This window comes from Lygodium microphyllum, chromosome 1 (assembly GCF_053477565.2).
Source record: "Lygodium microphyllum isolate KBCC chromosome 1, Lygodium_microphyllum_v1.1.10, whole genome shotgun sequence".
NCBI lineage: Eukaryota > Viridiplantae > Streptophyta > Polypodiopsida > Schizaeales > Lygodiaceae > Lygodium > Lygodium microphyllum.
The window spans coordinates 90,810,339-90,831,222 of record NC_141135.1 but is presented as its reverse complement, the minus strand read 5'-3'; the positions used below and the strand labels follow the sequence as shown (position 1 = coordinate 90,831,222).

The following is a 20,884-nucleotide window of genomic DNA, read 5'->3' as shown; positions in this document are numbered from 1 at the left end:
TGCCTTTGATGTGTGAACTCTCGCCAAGGAGAAGGGATTCAAGAAAAGATTTACAAAAAAATGTTTGGGATTTATGAAATGACGGTGGGGGGGAGGTTGTTGACCTTGCCCTGTCGCGTGACGGCTGTCACGTGTGGATTGTCGCTTGTCGGCGCCTGGAGTCCCCGTCACCATGTGTACCTGGTTCGCCTTCTTGCTCTGTTGCGCCAGCTGCCCGTCGAGATGTCGCTTGTCGACTGGTCCCATCAGCTACCTGACCAACACGCTTCAGCCTGTGCTGTCCCGTCCTACCCGACCTCCCGTCTTGCCCGACACACGACTACTGTGCCTATCAGCCCCGCTGGACTTGTCGCATCAGTTGCCCGACACATTGGTCACCAGGGAGCTCGAATTGTCTGAAGGTCGTGTTCGAGTTGGGAAGCATGCACGGAACCCTTCGCTCTAATACCAATTGTTGGAAGCGATAGGGACGCAACTCGAGCAGGAGTGGATGAGTGAGTGTGACGGCTTGAGAGAGTGTGAGCAAGGTGAAAGTGCAAGACGATAAGAGTGTACCAACAATGTGTTGGTACACAAAGAATAAAATGTATTTGTACTTAGGGCTCGTAAAGGGCGCGTTCACATGTACAATGTGCGTGTACTATACCGGAGGTTACCTGGCCTTTATATCCCAACACCGATTTGACTCTCACGGTCAAAAGCCCCAAAATTTCTATGCTCAAATTGCTCAAATGACATTAAACATAACTTCCGAATGGATTACACAAGCTAATTTTGCCAAAATTTACAAATTTTGCAAAAGCTTGGAATTTGTCCGGGGCCCTATGTTCTCAATTTGCATAGAAATTGCATTGCAAGTACATATCAAGATCAGATTTGACCCAAACTTTGCAAATTTTGCAAAAGCCCCAAATTGTACGTGGTCCAATGTGTCAAAAATTCAAGAATTGCATCTGTCCTACTGCACTTTCTGCACATGCATGAAAAGCCCCAATTTTTGAGACCCGAGGGCGTTTAAGAAAGCCCCAATTTGACGGTTGACTACCTATCCCTGTCGAATCACGTGCCCTTGTGGACTTGCCTTGCCGCACGCTTGTTGATGGCTTGCCCCGTGCTGACCCTGGCCTGTCTACTGCGCGTTGACCTTGAGCGACCTGTCCATACTGGTTTTTGCGACATGCCAATAGAGCTACCACCTGAATGCCTGTCATGCTGCGCCCTGTCAAGGGCCTATCTGCCTAGCATGGACCTATTCGCCTTGTCGAATGCCGGTCAACTGTAGTACGCTTGACAAGGACTGATGACTTGCAACCTTTAGCAATGCAACCTGCTGCTCTGATACCAATTTGTGGTGGCGGTTGATGTGCAGTGGAGGTTTGATGTTAGACAATGGCGATGGCGGAGAGAGAGAGAGAGAGAGAGAGAGAGAGAGAGAGAGAGAGAGAGAGAGAGAGAGAGAGAGAGAGAGAGAGAGAGTGAGCGAGCGAGCGAGTGAGTGAACAACAATAGAGAGAGTGAGTGAGTAAGTGAGTGAACAACAATAGAGTGTGATGCATGATGTGTGGGTACCAAAAGAAGATGTACCACTCTTTAGGTTTTTGATAGTTATATGTAAAGGATCAACGTACAAGTGCAAGGGTGTGTTCACACCTGAGTACGTATAAAAGGCATGGTGGCCCTTTATTCCCAATAGAACAACGGTTAGTAGTGAGATGCCTCAAGCAAAGCATAAAGTGAAGCAAAATGAAAAATATGCAATGAGTGTGTATATGAGTGAATGGAGTAGAAGATTGAAGAAGGAAAACAAAAACTAAAGATGGGCCACCATCGCGTACATCCATTAACAAGTCTTTTATCAGTGAAACGTCTGCCGAGGTGGAGAAGTGTTCCTAGATAAAGGTATAGAGGATGATCTAGAAATGGATGCAAAGAGTGCTATGGGTGGGGAGCCAGTAGACCAATTAGCTAATCCTTTAGGAGTATTGAAGGATATAACCTGTCGAGGCTGTTCGGATGCCATATATCTAGTAGTTGTTGGGGCAGATGGAGTAGCAGCGGAAGGCGTAGCCCCATTGGACTATCCAATAGAAGTGGAGGTAGTTGCAACAGTCTATTGGGTTTTCTTGGGAGAAAGACCTTGAGCCTTGGTATGACACTCCTTGTCCACATGGCCTGCTCTCTTGCAGCATGTGCAAAACCTATTTTCCTTGGGGAGTTTTGGCTAGATGGGTTTTGTTTCTTTGGTTTCGTCAAAGAAAGGGGTGTTGTCCTTGTTTTGGCTTGCCTTTGCATCTTGTGAGTTCTTGTCACCTCTGGTTTCCCTTTGTGAAGAAGAGGCAGCCATATCCCTCTCTGAGTAAGAGTATGTGGAGGACTTGTGGACTTGATCATGTAGCCTTGCATAGCACAAGAACTGACACTCGAACTCATAGAAACTTAGTAATTGGGGCAATGAGATAATGTACTGAATGAAATCGAAGTATTTTTCAAAAAGCTTGTCCAAAAGGAATGTAACTTGATCATCGTTGGACTTCGGAGAGCTAGTAGTGGCAAACTGCACTGTATTCACCCAACTCGTCTTTCAAATTATCCCCTTTCTTATTGGAAAACTCTTGAAGCTCAAAGTTAAGATTGATACGTTGAGTGCGATCTTGTGTTGAATGGTGGTCAATGAGATGACTCCAACGTTTAGATGTGAGGGGAAATGGTGTAATTGAAAATGGAACTCAGGAAGTGACCCTTGCATTAACTCAACATTGGTTATGGCATTGCGACTCTCCATTGATGGATGTGCTTAAGGTGAGCAAATTGAGAGTTTGACATATACTCTAGACCAATGATGAGGTCCTAAAGTCCATGAGATTTAAGCACTTGTTGCATAAAGCTCGACCAAGTGGTGAAATTTGACCCATTAAAACAAGTCTTACCTGTGAAGGTATTCTTGGCCATAGCAATAGGAGGGGTAGTGCTGGAGGGAAAAGGTGGATAGGGTGGGGGAGTGGAGTACATTTGGGAATTAATCCTAGAGTGCCCACCATGCATGCAGGAAGTGTGCACAATGGATCCAAAGGTGGGCATGGACTAATGAGGCATGGATATGGTGACCACGAGTAGCCCATGGAGAAATGATAGAGACATGTGGAGCAGAAGATGGAAATCCCTGCATGGGAGTGGCCCAGGGAGTGTGTGATGATACATCATAAGCAAAGGATTGGAATCCTTGTGTCTGGAAAGTCGACAAGTGGGAAGGTGAGTGACCGGGGGTAGTGAGAGGGGATGCCAATCATAGCTGTCCAAGGGTGAAAAGAAGTGCTCACTTGTGGGTATGTGGAAGGCATAGTGGTGGCATTCCCCCTAACAATGTACCATCGCGCAAAGTGGTAGTGAAGTGAGGGTAGGCATAATAGAGTGTGGAGAAAGAGAGATTGCTAGGAGCAGAGATGGAGGATCCAACTCCTAGTGTTCTGGATGCGGAGGTGGAGTGTCACTCGAGGTTTTGGAATGAAGAAGAGAGGAAATCAATGTGTGGATTAGAAAAGGGTTGGATGGGAGGGATTCGAGAAGAGTGATTTACATGCTTAAGTAAACCAGAAGATTAGGTATACTTGATGTGGGATGTTTGCTTTGAGAGCCTCCTCTATTGCAATTTACATATTGAAAATAATCCAGATCTTGCACGCCAAAAGGATAAACAAGAGAGGGTTTTGATTCATAAGATTCAAAGGGATTGTACAAACTTGACATTGGGTGTGGCTAAAATGAAGAAGATGGGTCCCGGTTATTCCAAATGTTGTTGTGAGAGTGCGCAACGGAAGAAGAACACGAACACAGAGGAGGAGAGAGAGAAAGCAGGGAATGAAGGAAGAAAATCTGCACTGACTGAAATGAATGCTGAATACACTGAAATGGACTGATCAGTCCCTGCACGCAGCCCGAAGCGTCAGTGAGGGCACCAGATCAGGCTGATGATGACGGCAGCACCGAAGACGGAGGAAGATGATGGAGTCGGAGTGTGCACCTGCCAAAGGAGGGAAGATGATAATACAACTGACTGCCAAGTGGGAAATGGCTATAAATAGCCAAAAAACCCAAAAACTGGCCGACCTGAAATTTGAGGCCATAAATATGTCCGACCAGCATTTAATGCTGATCCGACCAGCATTTAATGCTGGTAAAAATGCCAGGAATGCTCAGAAAAATCCCGGAAAGGGTGGACAATGTCCGGCAGGTTGAAGAATGCAGAAACTGCCCCGAGAAATGCACATAAAATCCTGACTGGAGGAGAAAATGCACTGACATGCAATAAACTGAGTGCTCTAGAATGAGCTACCTCCTCCGTCAAAACAAGTGATAGACAAGTCAGAGCTCCTAAAGTCCTCATTTGACTCAGACTGAGGCTCACAGGCAGGAGATGACAAGGCATGACAAACATGATTGCTAACACCCCCTCTCAGATCCTGGATGTGGCTGAAGGCCAAGGGAGAAACGGATCCTGGGGTGGCAAGAGGAATGCCAAGGTCGATGAAGTCCGTCGATGTAGACTGCTGCTGAAGAAACTCCTCGCGATCCTGGGAAGCCCCCCCTAAAATAGTAGGGGCCAAGAAATCCACAGCCGCATCACCGAGATCGTCCCCCTCTGAAAGGGATGGGAGGTACGAGGGAACCACCGGAGGAGAGGGTGGGGGATGGGAAGAAACCTGTGGAATAGAAGGTGCACAAGCGGGAACGGGTGTAGCAATAGACTGCCTCGGAGGACCCTGCATCAAAGAAGGGGAATGGAGCCTGTAAAGCCTGCTCTCCTGCCAACCTGTAGATAAGACAGCTCCTGTAAGAGAATCCTCAATAACAACAGCATGCTCGGTGAAGATCACGCGTGTGCCAAGCTTCGTAAGGCCATAAACTGAGAGGAGGGGAAGGCCCAAATCCGGAACATGTAGGGCATGTGAAAAGGAGCTTGAAGGTCGGTCGGTAAACAAAGGCAATGTGCCAACACCACTAATAGGCTCCGATAAAATGTCACCAACAGTGGCTGAACCCTCTGATGGACGGAGATCTTGTAACAAATCACCTCGGGGAGTCATATGACTCGAAGCACCACTGTCCACTAACCAAGGCTGCGCAGAAGACACTGCAGCCACGGAAGAAGGATCCTCCTCCAAAGCATGGATATGAAGGAACACTGACTCATGGGTAACAGCTGGTGTAGAGGTAGAAGAACGCTCCGATGTAGATCCACCCTTCACTCCCGGACGAAGGTGAGGGTACTTCTTCCAGCATTTCTCCTCAGGGTGTGTCCCTTTTCCACAGTGTGGGCACTTCGGTCTCTCTGAATCTGAGTCAGAGCTTGAAGAACTGTCCTTCTTCGTAGCCTTTGACTTCTTCTTCTTCTTCTGTCCTCTTGAACCTGCAACAAAGGCTCTAGTGCAGTCGGATCCACTAGCACTGACCTCTCTGAGTCGCTCGTCATGCTCCAAGACAAGCGGGGATAGCTCCTCCCATAGAAGCTTCTCACGGGTCCTCCATGTAAGAAGGCTGGTGTAGAAGACATCAAACCGAGGCGATGGCAGCTGAGTCAAAAGAATCATAGCCATGTCTTCAGAAGATATTGTCCGACCGAGGGATGCAAACTCATCCCTCATATCCTGTAATCTGTTGATGTGGTCCTTCATGGAAGGACTATCATCAATAGCGAGCATCCGCAACTTCTTTTCGAGAGAGATCCGGTGGGCAAACCTCTTCTGTTGATAGAGAGACGTGAGCTTTCTCCACATGTCTGTTGCAGTCTTCAACCTGTGAACATGAACAAGGACAGAATCCTGCAAACTCAGAAAGAGGAAAGATCTGGCTCTAGAATTAAGCCGATCCCATAAGGCTGCACAATCCATAGATGTCCCATCTGCGGGATCCACCTTAGGCCGGGGAATAGGAACAGAAACAAGCTCCCAAAGATCGAAGGAGTCCAAGATACACTCCACCTTGCAGGACCATAGAGAAAAGTTGGAGCCATCCAACGGGTCCTCTTTGGGCAGTTGAGGAAGTACGGGTACCTGTACAGGGGGTACCAAAGGCTGCATCTTCGGCCCACTGGAAGGGGATCGCCGAGATACATGAATAGAAGGGGGACGGGAAAGAGGAATAGACTCCGGACGATGGTCCTCGTGATAAAAATCACGCCTCCGTTCAGATGAGTGTCGAGACAAAAGCTCGTCATCTGAGTCATCAAAGCCCGTAAACTAATGAGAAGACATCTTCCAATTTGCAAAACACCAAACACCAAAGAAAACTTTGCCGATGCCGAATAATGACCAGCAGTCTGGTCACCAACCACCAAAACGCAAGCTGTGATAGCCTACAAACACCTGGAGCTGCAAAACGCAAGGGTATCTGATGAAGATCACCAAAACAGAAGCCGAAAGCACCAAAATGCAGCCTGGGAGTGGGTCACCCGCAGGAGATGAACCACCAGGAGTGGAAACGACCACCAGATCTACAAAACACAGCCTGATGATGTGTCGCCCAGCTGAAGGAGGGGCCGCCTGATGGTAAACGCAAGCAGGAGGGGTCGTTTGATGACGTGGCAGCCTCGGGAGTAGTCGTCTGCAGCAAACGCAAGAAGAATGGCCACCTGGAGGGGCCGCCTGGGCAGTTGGAGATGAGGCGACAGCAGCAGAAGAGGGGTGAGGTATCTCTCCACAAGGTTAGGTCCTCCGTGCTCTCAGTCAGGCGATGATACCATGTGAGAGTGCGCAATGGAAGAACACGAACATAGAGGAGGAGAGAGTGGAAGCAGGGAATAAAGGAAGAAAATCTGCACTAACTGAAATGAATGCTGAATACACTGAAATGGACTGATCAGTCCCTGCACGCAGCCCGAAGCGTCAGTGAGGGCACCAGATTAGGCTGATGATGACGGCAGCACCGAAGACCGAGGAAGATGACGGAGTCGGAGTGTCACCTGCCAAAGAAGGAGGGAAGATGATAATACAACTGACTGCCAAGTGGGAAATGGCTATAAATAGCCAAAAAACCCAAAAACTGGCCGACCTGAAATTTGAGGCCATAAATATGTCCGACCAGCATTTAATGCTGATCCGACCAGCATTTAATGCTGATCCGACCAGCATTTAATGCTGGTAAAAATGCCAAGAATGCTCAGAAAAATCCCAGAAAGGGTGGACAATGTCCGGCAGGTTGAAGAATGCAGAAACTGCCCCGGGAAATGCACATAAAATCCCGATTGGAGGAGAAAATGCATTGACATGCAATAAACTGAGTGCTCTAGAATGAGCTACCTCCTCCGTCAAAACAAGTGATAGACAAGTCAGAGCTCCTAAAGTCCTCATTTGACTCAGACTGAGGCTCGCAGGCAGGAGATGACAAGGCATGACAAACATGACTGCTAACAGTTGTATGCACTCCATGATCAAGAGGTGGTTAGCCTCACCAACCGGAGCGAATGGAGTAGCAAAGTTGGTAGGAGGGGTGCAAGCTCGACCATACGTAATGTGCAAGTAGTAAGTACTCTTCAAACTTGTTTGTCATGAGACGGAAATCTAGAATGTGAGAAGGAAAAGAAGGCAAAGGTGAAGGTGGGTGTTGTCTTTCCTGCCGAGTCCATAATACCTCCTTAGGGTCTCCAATGATGGAGAAGCCTGATAATACATTTTGGATTCTTGAGAAGAATGTGCTTGAGACATCATGAATTAGATACGTGTCGTTCATGTACTCGCACAAAACTAAGCCTCCACAATATTTGCAAGATACACAAATCCTTCGCCACAAGAAGGTTGTGCACTATGAATCTCCACAGAGGGTAGTTGGTGCCATCAAGCTTGTCCTCCTAAGTGAGGACAGCAAGGATGCTACTTTGGTCATCATGCCTCTAATGTGCCATGTCGCCAATGATGGATAAAAATTAGCAGCCAAATACTTCAATGTTGAAGTATAGGATGCACTCTGTTGAGTACTGAAAATCCCCACATAGGATTAGAATGCAAGTACCAACTGAAAGTCCCCACATAGGATTAGAATGCAAGTACCAAACTTTCACAAATCTTGCCAAGTGTACCCAATGTTGCATAAATCAGCACTCAGTTTGCAAATTATAGCAATGCACTATTGTGCCACACTTGTCTTGAAATGCGTGTCCAAAAAGATAGTTTACAGTAATTTAATGCTGAATCTCACCAAATTTTACTAAAAATCCCCAAAACTTACTGCCAAATTTGACTTACACAGCAAGTTAATGCTACTACACCATATGTTGTTTGCCTTGGAATGCATGTCGGGCGGAAGCCCAAAATTTCTTTGCAAAAGTTTAAAGACATTGAAGAAATTTATACCTTACTATTTGAATTTTTGTCAAAATATTGCCTCAAGACGTGTGCCAACCATAACCAGCAGTTGGAATTTGCCTCATAATGCGTGTCAAAGCCTCTAGACCAAAAAGTCCCAAATTTGTTGCACAAATCGAGAAGAAATTGTGCAATGTTGGGTTGCTCGGTGTCAGTTTGCGCATTGGAAGCCAATTTGAGCAAAACCCCCAAATTTTAGGTGCCTAGAGCTCCAAAACTTCGGGCTGGCTGTGCGGTGGCCGTGACGGCTGGTATGGTGCAAGGTAGGCACAAGAGGCGTTGATGTGACTAAGGTCATGTGAAGGAGCAGCAGTAGGCGGGTGGTGGTGGAGGAGATGGTGTTGACAGAGGTGCCTTGCAAGTGGTGGTGTTGCGGGCGGTGGAAGCTGGAGTCCAGCTGCAAGTGTGCATCACAAAAGTGACACAGAATAGGGCAGGGCAGCGTGGTTGGGTGGAGCTTAGGCAGATGTCATTGTAAGAGACTGGCGCAAATTGGGTGGCATAGGCGAGTAACATTGTGGCTAATTGAGGTACAAGCCGTGGTGGCAGATGGGATTTGGTGTAGTGTTGTGCTGCTAGGCAATGACTTGATGGTTGGGTGGAGACTACATCTCAGGCTTGCTTGCTGAACATGTGGTAGCGGTTGAGCATTGATAGTTGATGGTGGCCAATGTTGGGCTGGAGATGATGGCTATAGCAAAATCTCAGTTGAGTTGAGTAGCTCGTAATTTCTCTTCCTCGTGCGTTGTCGGAGGGGTTTTTGTTGAAAGGTCGAATCCACCGGGGACCAGAGGTAGAAGGAAGTAGAGATAGGAGATGGAAGAGAAGAAAAATAATAGACAAGAGGTTAACACGATAAAGACAAAGCACAATGAGTTGAATCAATATGTATTGATAGAACTTGAAATTCTTTGTCTGGCACTACTCAGAAGCAATCTCCAGGCATTAGATCTCGTGGAGCTCCTTCATAGAACAAAAACGTGGATAAAAAATAACAGCTCCTTCTCTGTTGCGCGGAACCCAAATCTGATGGCTCCGTTGGCTCCGAAGGGGGGGTAAAACTGCAGGACGCTTGTGCAGGGATCTCCCACATTACTTCTTCTTCTTCTTCCAATTTAAAGTGCAGTTTTCATCTTGTCAACAACGATCACGACGCGCTGTTGTGATGTTATGAGGACACAGTGTGAAAAAGTATGGAATGTATCATCATCCGACTTCTTTATTGATTTAGAGAGTCAATGTGATGTGAGCCATTAGTACTAGTGTGAGTTGCATGGATTAATCTGAAAATACTAGATTTTTGGATAATTTTAGTATATATTTGATATTATTTATTGTAAAAATCCGAAAAAGTTAAAAAAAGGCTTCTAGATTAGGATGATATGCAAAAAGCTACTTGCTTTTTCAGTCAATTAGGGGATTTTCACAAGAGGGACAGATGGACGAAATCGCGCGCGTCGCTATCACTGTAAACAGACTGAAAACTGCAGATTGAACTGAAAGAAGAAGGAGTGATCTGGGAGAATCGCGATCAGTCGTCTTGGGGTTTTACCCCCCTTTCGGAGCCAACGGAGCCATCAGATTTGGGTTTCGAGCAGTAGAGAAGGAGCTGTAATTTTTATGCACGTTTTGTTCTACGAAGAAGCTCCAGGAGATCTAATGCTTGGAGATTGCTTGTGAGTAGTGCGAAGATTCCAGGTTCTTTCAATACTTATTGATTCAATTCATTGTGCTTTGTCTTTGTAGTGCTTACCACTTGGGTATTCTCTATCTTCTCTTCCATCTCCTATCTCTACTTCCTTCTACTTCTGATCCTCGGTGGATTCGACCTTTCGACAAAAATTCCTTCGACATTGGTAAATCCGACGTGAAAGGTCGTCAAAAGAAGGAAAGACAAGATGAAAGAATCTTCGAATATATTCTCTAGTGATGTTTTGCAACAGTTGGTGCAAAATATGAATATGCTTTTGCATGTGCAATAACAGGTGATGCAAGCTTCAGCTCAAATAGAAAGTGTTGTGATGAATGCTTTGCAAGCAGTTGAGCGTGAGGTGAAGTTATCAATGGTAGAAACGTATCTGTATATGTATATACCTATGCTCAGAAGATGGAATTCTTTGGGGTGGCTCAATCTGCATGGAGCCGGTATTTTGTACGTGTTACTGTTCATGAACTAAAAGCACGGATTAGTGAATTATACTTGCAGGATGTAGACTGGATAGCCTTCAAGAAGACACTCAGGGAAGAATTTTACATTGAGGACACCAGTTTGATTACGCGCAGGACTTTTCAAGAGTGGGTTTTACAACCCAATAAGGGTCTTGTGGCTACGGAATTGTTAAGAGAATTTGAAAGTCGATTTGAGTAGCTGGATCTTGCAGAACAACAAGCTCTTGTAAGTCAGAAAATTGAATTGTTTCTACAGGCAGCTGATCCGGAGCTTCAAGAGAAGCTTGATGATTTGCTAGAGGATCACACTACATAGACAGGTCTAAAAACAGAGTAGAGACATGTCAAGAAAGCTGTTACTGCACTTGTGAAGAAGCATAGAAGAAGAGAAAGATTGCATGTCTCTAGCTTGCCCACTGTTACGGACAAGACAGTTGATGTATCTAGTAAGCCACTTACTTCTGTGGCTAACTCTATGGCTGTACCTGCTATTGTTCCCTCTATTAGGAAAGATGTCTTAGATGAATTGGTCAAAGGCATGTGGAATCTTCAATTGAAGGTTGCAAAATTGGACGAAAAAGGACAAGAGAAAAGGGGACGGGCAGCAGCCCCTAAGCCTGGAAAAAGATGTATGTGGTGTGACAGTTTATAGCACGAGAGAAAGGATTGTGCTGCTTATCAGGAGGCCTTAGTACGACAACTTATCTTTTGGAAAGATGGCAAGATCCATGCACAAGAAACGTGATTGCCTCTTGCTTTAAATTTTGAAAAGGGAGGTATGCAGAAGTTGTTGGAAGACTTGGCTGTCCAAAATGCTTATGCGGTGGTACATGCTTCTACTTTTGGTCTACAGTTGGATAGAATGCATGGCCAAGTGATGGTTGGTCCAAAGGCTGAAATATTGACACATGCTTTACATGCAGCTGAAAAGAAAAAGGTCATTGATAGTGAAATGTCTCATGCAGGGCAAGACATTCGTGGCATAATTGGTTGGGAATCACCGGTAGATGCATATTCAGTGTATGCATATTTAGCAAATATACAAAACACGGATGTACTTGTGGAAGAAAAACGAAAAAGAGATGAAGATATTGTAGGGACATTTAAAAGAATGACAAGAAGAAGTGTGGATCAGCCTAAAGCTACAAATCAGCCACCTCTCGAGCATGTTATGGAAGAGGTTAGTTAGGAGCAAAAAGAAGATAACAAACAAGAGGGCAAAAAGAAGTGCAAGTAGCCAGGATATAAGGTGCAATCTGACATTGAGACAGCCACAGATCTTAAGAAGGTTCTTGAAGAACGGATCTTAAACAGTCGGGTGGAATTTACCTTGGGAGAGGTGCTTGGTATTGCCAAGCAAGAATTTCATGATGAGATCATTGACATAATTAAAAGGAAGCGTTAGTTTCTTGGTGATACCACTATTTGAAGAGGAAATTGGTTTGTTGGGTATTCGGGCTGAATATGAGGATGAAGTAAGTACAGGATTGTCTATGTAGGATGCTACTAATCAATGGACAGCATGTGGAAAAGAGAAGAAAGTGGCTGAAAATGCATTGTCTTGTAGCAATATGCATGGTGGAGTGAGGCAAATGCAACAATATAGAGAAGAGACTCTAGGATTTATTCCTCGAAGTCACTACACAAGAAATCATTGGGCTAGAGCTACCACTAAAACGGTAGTGAAAATAGGGGAACGTGAAACTCTTTGTGTTGCTTTACTTGACCATGGGTCTGAGATAAATGTCATCGAGCGGGGATTGTATGAAAATGGTGGATGGCCTGTAGACACTGATCATGGTTGGCGAAGGAGGGTTGCAAATAATTCTTCAGGGAAGCTCTATGTTGCATATCCTAATGTAAAAGTGACGATTGGTGATGTATAGGAAAAGCAACACTTCTTTGTGCAAGATAATTCCTCATATGTAGCGATTTTGGGACAGCCCTATATTATAGGTGTGCGTATGGAAACAAAGGTGCTTGATGATGGTTCTGCTTATGCAAGAGTCAGAAGCAAGGATGGGAGAAAAGCAATCCAATTTCTTACTGTTTGTGTTAATCATCCTAGAAATTGGGATACGCTTCGAGAGTCTCCTTTGGTTCCAAATACAAGGGAATTCAAAGGTCTGGATTTTCATTAAGCGTTGTTGTAATGCGGGGCTATAGTAGTGCTGTTCAGTGGGTGTACTCGCCTCTTGATGAAATGAAGCATGTATTTACCATTGGTAATTCTCAGTTTACAGCAAACAGTTCATGTTTGTTTAAGCCTATGGAAGCTATGTGTAGGGCTGAACGCATATATATGAAATGGGCTACTAAGAAACTGAGAGCATTGGGGTTATTAGCTGAAAATGATAGCATTTCAAGCATCTTTTATGGGCTGAATATTATTGACACTATGGCTGAAATTTCAGCAACTATACATGGAGAAAATGAGGCTGAAAACAGAGTGTTGTCAGTATGTTCTTTGGATATGTATGATATTATAGCATTGTTTGCTCAGCAGGAAGGATTACAGTGGGCTGAAGCACTTGTGGAGACAAAGTATAAGGCAGTTGACAAAAAGATGAAACCAATTGCTTTGCCACTTCCACCAGAGAGTGAGGGTATGTATGAAAAAGTATCAAGGCAGCCAAGCTTACGAGATCCTAAAGATATATGTCATCAGTTTACATTTGAAACATTACAAGAATTAAAAGTTGATGCAGAAGGGTTTCTTTTGCCTGCTGAGAGAGACTGTTTTATGCGGATGTTGGTTAGATATGGGAAGGTATTTGCATTTCAGCCAAGTGAAATAGATTGTGGATCCAAATGTTGTCTCTCCTATGGTCATATTTATTGTGCCACATGTACCATGAAACTTGAGGCCTATTCCAGTGTCTAAAGCTTACTTGCCAAAGCTAATGGATTTGCTAAATGAAAAGATTCGCATGAAGATCTTGGAGCCTTTTTCAGCCCCGTACTCAAATCGTTGGTTTACTGTGCCCAAAAAGAATGGGGCTTTGAGATTTATTCAAGACATGCAACCGGTCAATAAAGTGACCATAAGAAATGTGGGTGCAAGTCCTGTGGTTGATGAATTTGCAGAGGCTTTTGCAGACAGAGCTATCTATTCTTTGGGTGATCTTTACTCGGATTATGATTAATTTCAGCTTGCAATTGAAAGTAGGGATATCATAATCATGAAGACTCCTTTGGGTTTAGTACGGATGTGTATTCTCCCACAGGGTGCAACAAACTCAGTGGCACACAACACAAATGCTATGAATAGGGTACTCAGGGATTTTATACCACGATTGAGTATGCCCTTCTTGGATGATGTTTCAATCAGAGGGTGTGCAGTGGATGAAAAGAATGAAGAGGTGGATGTTCATGGATGCAGATAGTTTGTTGCAGACCATATTGTGGATTGTGAGAGGATTTTGACATGTCTAGAAAAGGTGCATTTAACTCTTTTTGGACAAAAATCTGTCTTTGGAGTTGAAGAGGTTTTGATTGTTGGGCACATGTGGGCCTTATGGGCGAAGGCCATCACTAGCAAAAATAGATGGGATTGATAGAATACAAGATGTATGCATGAATGTATCAGAGGTGTGTAGATTCTTGGGTGCATGTGTGTTCTATTTGATATGGATTCCTCACTTTGTACATGTAGCCAATGCTCTTTATCAGCTTCTAAGGAAAGGTCAGAAATTTCACTGGGAAAGGAAGCATCAGAAAGCAATGAAGAAATTAAAGCAACTCTTAAAATCTGCTCCTACATTGAGAAAGGCTGACTATTCACATGGAAAGCCTATCATTATTACTGTTGATACAAGCCCAATCGGGATTGGATGGGCAATTGGGCAAGATGATGAGGAAGGGCAAAGATATGCAATTTGCTTTGGTGCTAAAGTATTGACTGAACGATAGAGAAGATATCCACAGGTTAAAAGAGAATTATGAGGAATTGGGACAGCCCTTAAATGTGATAAGGAGTATTTTATGGTTGCTCATGTAGTCATTGAGACCGATTGTTTGCCGGTATTGGGTATGATTACTAGTTGTGCTACTCTGGACATTGCTATGCTCCGGTGGATTACATACATCAAATCTTTGAACCCTGAATTTCAGCATATTGCAGAAAGAGATAACCCAGTGGTAGACATGTTATCTCGAGCACGTTATGAGAATGAAGATGGGATGATGGATGAGGAGGAAGAAGATGACTTTCTTATGGCTGAAAATGATGTTGTAAGAGTAAATTTAGCAATGCAAGGTGTTGCTACAGCATTAATAGAAGCTTGGACTACAAAGAGAAGACACTTTAGATGTTTTGTATCTTGTGTAGAAGTGTTTTTGGAAGACAAATATGCAGGAGAGTGGCTGAGAATTGGTCAATACCTTAGTACATTAACAAAGAGAGATGAATGGTTATATGAGGAGTTTAAGAAAATCAAGAGGAAAGCATATGGGTTTTTTTAAAAAGATGGATACTTATGGAAACATGCTAAAAAGAAACAGGGTATGTCATTGCGAGTTTTGGGTGACAGAGCTTCACAAGTAAAAGTAATGCAAGAATTTCATGAAAGCTTGTGGGCTGGTCATAGAGGTGTTTGGGGTACTTTTACAAAGATCAAAGAAAGATATTGGTAGTAGGGTATGTATAAGGATGTTGCTAACTTTGTGGAAACATGTACGACATGTCAAATGTATTCATCAGTGAGACATCGGGATGGATTGCAACCCACATATCCGTTGTCTCTTCATTTTAAGTGGGTGGTGTATTTGGTCACAATGCCTACAGGTCTTTGGCAAATGAGGTATCTTGTGCTTGCTTGTAAAGACTTGACTAATCAAGTTGAGGGGAAAGCTTTATGTACTAAGACAACAAATGCTGTGTGTACTTTTCTCTTAGAAGAGATCTTTTGTCGGTATGGCTGTGTGGGAAAAATTACAGTAGATAGGGGTGAGTTGGATGCAGATGAAGCTCATGATTTCTTTGCACAGTTGGGGATAAAGCTTTCTTTAACTTCAGCCTATAACCTTGAAGGAAATGGAAAAAGTGAAAGAGGTCACTCACCTATTGTGAAGGAATTGGCAAAAGCATGTGGAGAGAAGGTAAAAGAGTGGTTACGATTGCTTCCTTATGCTTTGTGAGCCGACAGAACAACTCATAGTGCTGTTACAGGATATATGCTTGGAGAATTGATGTATGGTCAAAAACCTATCATGCCGATAGAAGAGATGACAATCACATGGAGTGTGTTACCTTGAGAGGAGAAGTTGAATCGAGAGGAGTTGTTGGCCTTACACATTAGATAGTTGGAAAGAAAGCCAGAAGACATAGAGGCAGTAACTGCAAAGTTAAGGGCAGCAAGGATACAGAACAAGAAATGGTTTGATAAAAGACATAGACTGAGACCAAGAACCATACAAGATGGGGATTGGGTATTGGTTTATGATAGCAGTTTAGATAACCAACATAAAGCCATGTGTAAAGTTTCCAAAAGATGGTTTGGACCCTATGTGGTAAGACAGGTGTTTGATAATGCTACTTATGCATTAAATGAGCTGGATGGGACAGCCATCAAACTTTCAGTAGCAGGGCAAAAAATAAATTATTCAAAAGACAGGAATCTACTACCTATGAGTTGCCGGAATTGGAAGAAAATAGTGGTCCTGATACAGGGGCTAGCCAGGAAGATATGGAAGATGAAGAAGTAAAGGATATGGTTGTAGAGGATGAGGAGGACTCAGAATCCGATGACAACTAGGATTTTGGCACATAATGGAGGATGTGCAGGTTTAGAGGGGGTGGATGTCATGATGTTATGAGGACACAGTGTGAAAAAGTATGTAATGCATTATCATCCGACTTCTTTATTGATCTAGAGAGTCAATGTGATCTGAGCCATTAGTACTAGTATGAGTTGCGTGGATTATCCGAAAATACTAGATTTTTGGATAATTTTAGTTTATTTTTGATATTATTTATTGTAAAAATCCGAACAACTTATAAAAAAGCTTCTAGATTAGGATAGCATACAAAAAGCTAGTTGTTTTTTCAACCAATTAGGGGATTTTCACAAGAGGGACAGATAGACAAAATTGCGCGCGTTGCGATCGTTGTAAACATACTGAAAATTACAGATTGAATTGAAAGAAGAAGAAAGAGTGATCTGGGAGAACCGTGAATAGGCGTCTTGCAGTTTTACCCCCCTTTCGGAGCCAACGGAGCCATCAGATTTGGGTTCCAAGCAGCAGAGAAGGAGCTGTAATTTTTATGTACGTTTTGTTCTACAAAGAAGCTCTAGGAGATCTAATGCCTGGAGATTGCTTCTGAGTAGTGCAAAGATTCCAGGTTTTTTCAATACTTATTGATTCAATTCATTGTGCTTTGTCTTTGTAGTGTTTACCACTTGGGTATTCTCTATTTTCTCTTCCATCTCCTATCTCTACTTTCTTCTACTTTTGATCCTTGGTGGATTCGACCTTTCGACAAAACCCCTCCGACAGCACGCGATTTTACCAATCTTTCTTTTTTTATAGCAACTTGCTTTTTGCATGCCATCCTAATCTAGAAGCTTTTCTAAAATTTTTGGATTTTTGCAATAATTAATATATAAAATAGGCTAAAATTGTCCAAAAATCTAGTATTTTTGGACCATTCATGCCACTCACACTAGTACCAATGACTCAGATCACATTGACTCTCTTAATCAATAAAGAAGTCGGATGATGATGCACTCGAGAGTTTTTCACACTGTGCTCGCATAGTGACATGACATTCATCCCCTCTGAACCTGCTCATCCTCCGGTATGTGCCACCAATGTGCCACCCGGGTCAAACACCCATAGTATCAACTTGTTGCTCACCATGTATATAAGAAGGCATCCCCCTGGATCATAGATCAAAATACTCGGCATTTGTACAACTCGAGCCATACCTAGTATCCTCTCTAGGGTCATAAGGCCTTGGGTGCATATCATACACTAGAGGTTGTTGAATCTCCATATACATGCTATCAATGCACCCATCAACAAATACATAGCAACATGTTTGCTCTTTCATAGTCCATTGCATGGGAAGTTGCTTCTGATAACCTTTTTGCTTCTCATTCAATATAAACTGGTCTCACTTGCATTCAATACATTGTCACCATCATCGAAAATAGTGAAACAATCCATATCTTGAAGCATCTTAGAATTGTCAATTAAGGCCTTTGATAAAGCATCTGAAACATTTTCTAGCTGTAAAGCATTACATCTAACATCTTGTAAAAGCATATCCTCGACGTCATAAACTGTTTCAGAAACGATGACTTTATCATCCTGCAAATCATGTACATTCAACAAGTCACCAATCTCCATTTGAGTCCTTGCACATCAAGTAAAACATTATCTTCACAAACCTCTTCAGTTGTATTAAGAAAATCTATAGGTGCGATGGTTGAATCTTCTAGTACAGGATCTTTCAAGGTATTCGTGTTTGTCTCAATATCAAACTGTAGCTTATATCCCCGTAGCTTGCCCTCTTGCTTGCTATCCTGTTTTTGCTCATGCCCAATCTCTTTCATAACATGCTCCAGAGGTGGCTGATTTGTAGCTTTAGGTAAGTCTACACTTCTTTTTGTCACTTCCTTAGATATCTCTACATTATCTTCATCTCTCTTATGTTTCTTTTCTACAAGTGCATCTGTGTTTTGTTCTTTTTTTAAATATGCATCCATTGAATATGCATCTACCGGTGATTCCCAATTAGTTATGTCATGAATTTCTTGCCATGCATGAGATATTTCACTATTAGTAACCTTTCTCTATTCAGTTGCATGTAAAGCATATGTCCATATTTTAGCCTTTGGACCAACCATTACTTGGCCATGCATTCTATTCAACTGTAGACAAAAAGTAGCAGCATGTATAGACGCATAAGCATTTCGGACAGCCAAGTCTTCCAACAACTTTTGCATACCTCCCTTTTCAAAATTCAAAGCAAAAGGCACTCCCGTTTCTTGTGCATGGATCTTGCCATCTTTCCAAAAGATGAGTTGTCGTGCCAAGGCCTCTTAATAGGTAGCACAATCTTTTCTCTCATGCTGCAAACTATCACACCACATACATATTTTTCCTGGCTTAGGGGCTGTTGCCCATCCCCTTTCCTCTTGTCCTTTTTCATCCAATTTCGCGACCTTCAATTGAAGATTCCGCATGCCTTTGACCAATTCATCTAATACATCTTTTTCACTAACATTGGGAACAATGACAGGTTTAGCCATAGGGTTAGCCACAGAAGTGGATGGCTTAGTGGATGCTTCAATTGTTTTGCCCGTAACAGTGGGCAAGCTAGAGACATGCAATCTTTATCTTCTTCTATGCTTTTTCACAAATGCAGTAACAGCTTTCTTGATATGTCTCTACTCTGTTTTTAGACCTCTCTTTGTAGTATGATCCTCTAGTAAATTATCAAGCTTCCTTGAAGCTTAGGATCTACTGCTTGTAGAAGCAATTCAATTTTCTGACTTGCAAGAGCTTGTTGTTTTGTAAGATCCAATTTCTCGAATGGACTTTCAAATTCTCTTAATAATTCTATAGCCATAAGACTCTTATTGGGTTGTAAAACCCACTCCTGAAAAGTCTTGCGCATAATCAAACTGGTAACTTCAATGTGAAATTCTTCCTTGAGTGTCTTCTTGAAAGCTACCCAGTCAGCATCCTGCATGTATAATTCAGTAATTTACACTTTCAATTCATGTACAGTAATACGTACAAAATACTGGCTCCATGCAAGTTGAGCCACTCCAAAGAATTTCATCTTTTGAGCATAGGTATGTACATATGCAGATACATTCTTACCATTGAATAACTTCATTTCACGCTCAACTGCTTGTTGCAGAGCATTCATCACAACACTTTCTGCTTTAGCAGAAGCTTGGATCACCTGTTGTTGTTGTTGTATCTGCATAAGCATATTTATATTTTGCACCAACTGTTGCAAAACATCACTGGAGATTGTGTTCGAAGGTTCTTCCATCTTGTCTTTCCTTCTTCGGACGACCTTTCATGTCGGGTTCACCAATGTCGGAGAAGTTTTTGTCGAAAGGTGGAATCCACCGGAGATTAGAGATAGAATGAAGTAGAGATAGGAGATGGAAGAGAAGAAAAATAATAGACAAGAGGTAAACACGAAAAAGACTAAGCACAATTGAATCAATATGTATTGACAGAACTTGAAATCCTTTGTCTGGCATTAGATGTCTTGGAGCTCCTTCGTAGAACAAAAACGTGGATAACAAATAACAACTCCTTCTCTGCTGCTTGGAACCCAAATCTGATGGTTCCGTTGGCTTCAGAAGGGCGGTAAAACCGCAGGATGCCTATAGGACGCCTGGTCAGGGATCTCCCAGATCACTTCTTCTTCTTCTTCCAGTTCAAAGTGCAGTTTTTAGCTTGTCAACAGCGATCGCGACGCTCGCGATTGCGGCAATTTTTCTTTTTCTATGAAAAATCCCATAACTAACTGAAAAAGCAACTTGCTTTTTGCATGCCATCTTAATCTAGAATCTTTTCTAACTTTTTTGGATTTTTACAATAAATAATATAGGAAATAGACTAAAATTGTCCAAAAATCTAGTATTTTTGGACCATTCATGCCACTCACACTAGTACTAATGACTCAGATCACATTGACTCTCATAATCAATAAAGAAGTTGGATGATGATGCACTCTAGAGTTTTTTACACACTGTACGCATAGTGGCACGACAGCGTATGAAGGGTGGTGCTCTAATACGAGATATGAGAAATGCACCAGCTATACGGTGACAATGAGTGTGCTAAAGTAAGAGAGTAGAGTATACTTGCTGAATTGAAAGATAGAGTGAAAGTACAACACTAGTTTAGGTCATGGGTTGACCTAACCAACCTTCCACCAACTAACTAGAGTTAGGCTAACTTACTCTAGTCCCTGGTGTCAATACTTTAATGTCACTAGATACACACACACACAACATTGACACTTATAAAAATCTCCACACCACACGAATTACATGGGGATTGCCCAGAATTGGCAAATTCTAACAGTTGGTGGCTGATGACTGAAATCTTCACTATAGCGTGAGAAACTTGCACTAAAGGATAGGCTGAATGGTGGGCAGCCTGTCTGTTTATAGATGGTGATGGACCCTCCCAAATGAGGGTTTACATAGAAACTCTCTCGAACCGCTCCTTGTTTTAGGGTTTTCATTAATTAAGCATGTTTTGGGGCTATTTAAGAGGCTAACCAGCATGTAATGCATTTTTAAGCTCAATAGGAACATGTACATGAAGAGAGAAGGGAAGAGAAAGACTTCAATGAAAGAAGAGTGTGGAACAAGAAAAAC

The 20,884-nt window shown here is 42.9% G+C and overlaps 1 protein-coding gene across 4 annotated transcripts in view; it reads left to right on the top strand.

Moving 5' to 3' along the window:
* Nucleotides 1-20,884, top strand: part of LOC148041394 (casein kinase II subunit alpha-like) — a 78,319-nt gene that overhangs the window by 2,155 nt on the left and 55,280 nt on the right. The gene's annotated exons all lie outside the window — the stretch shown is intronic.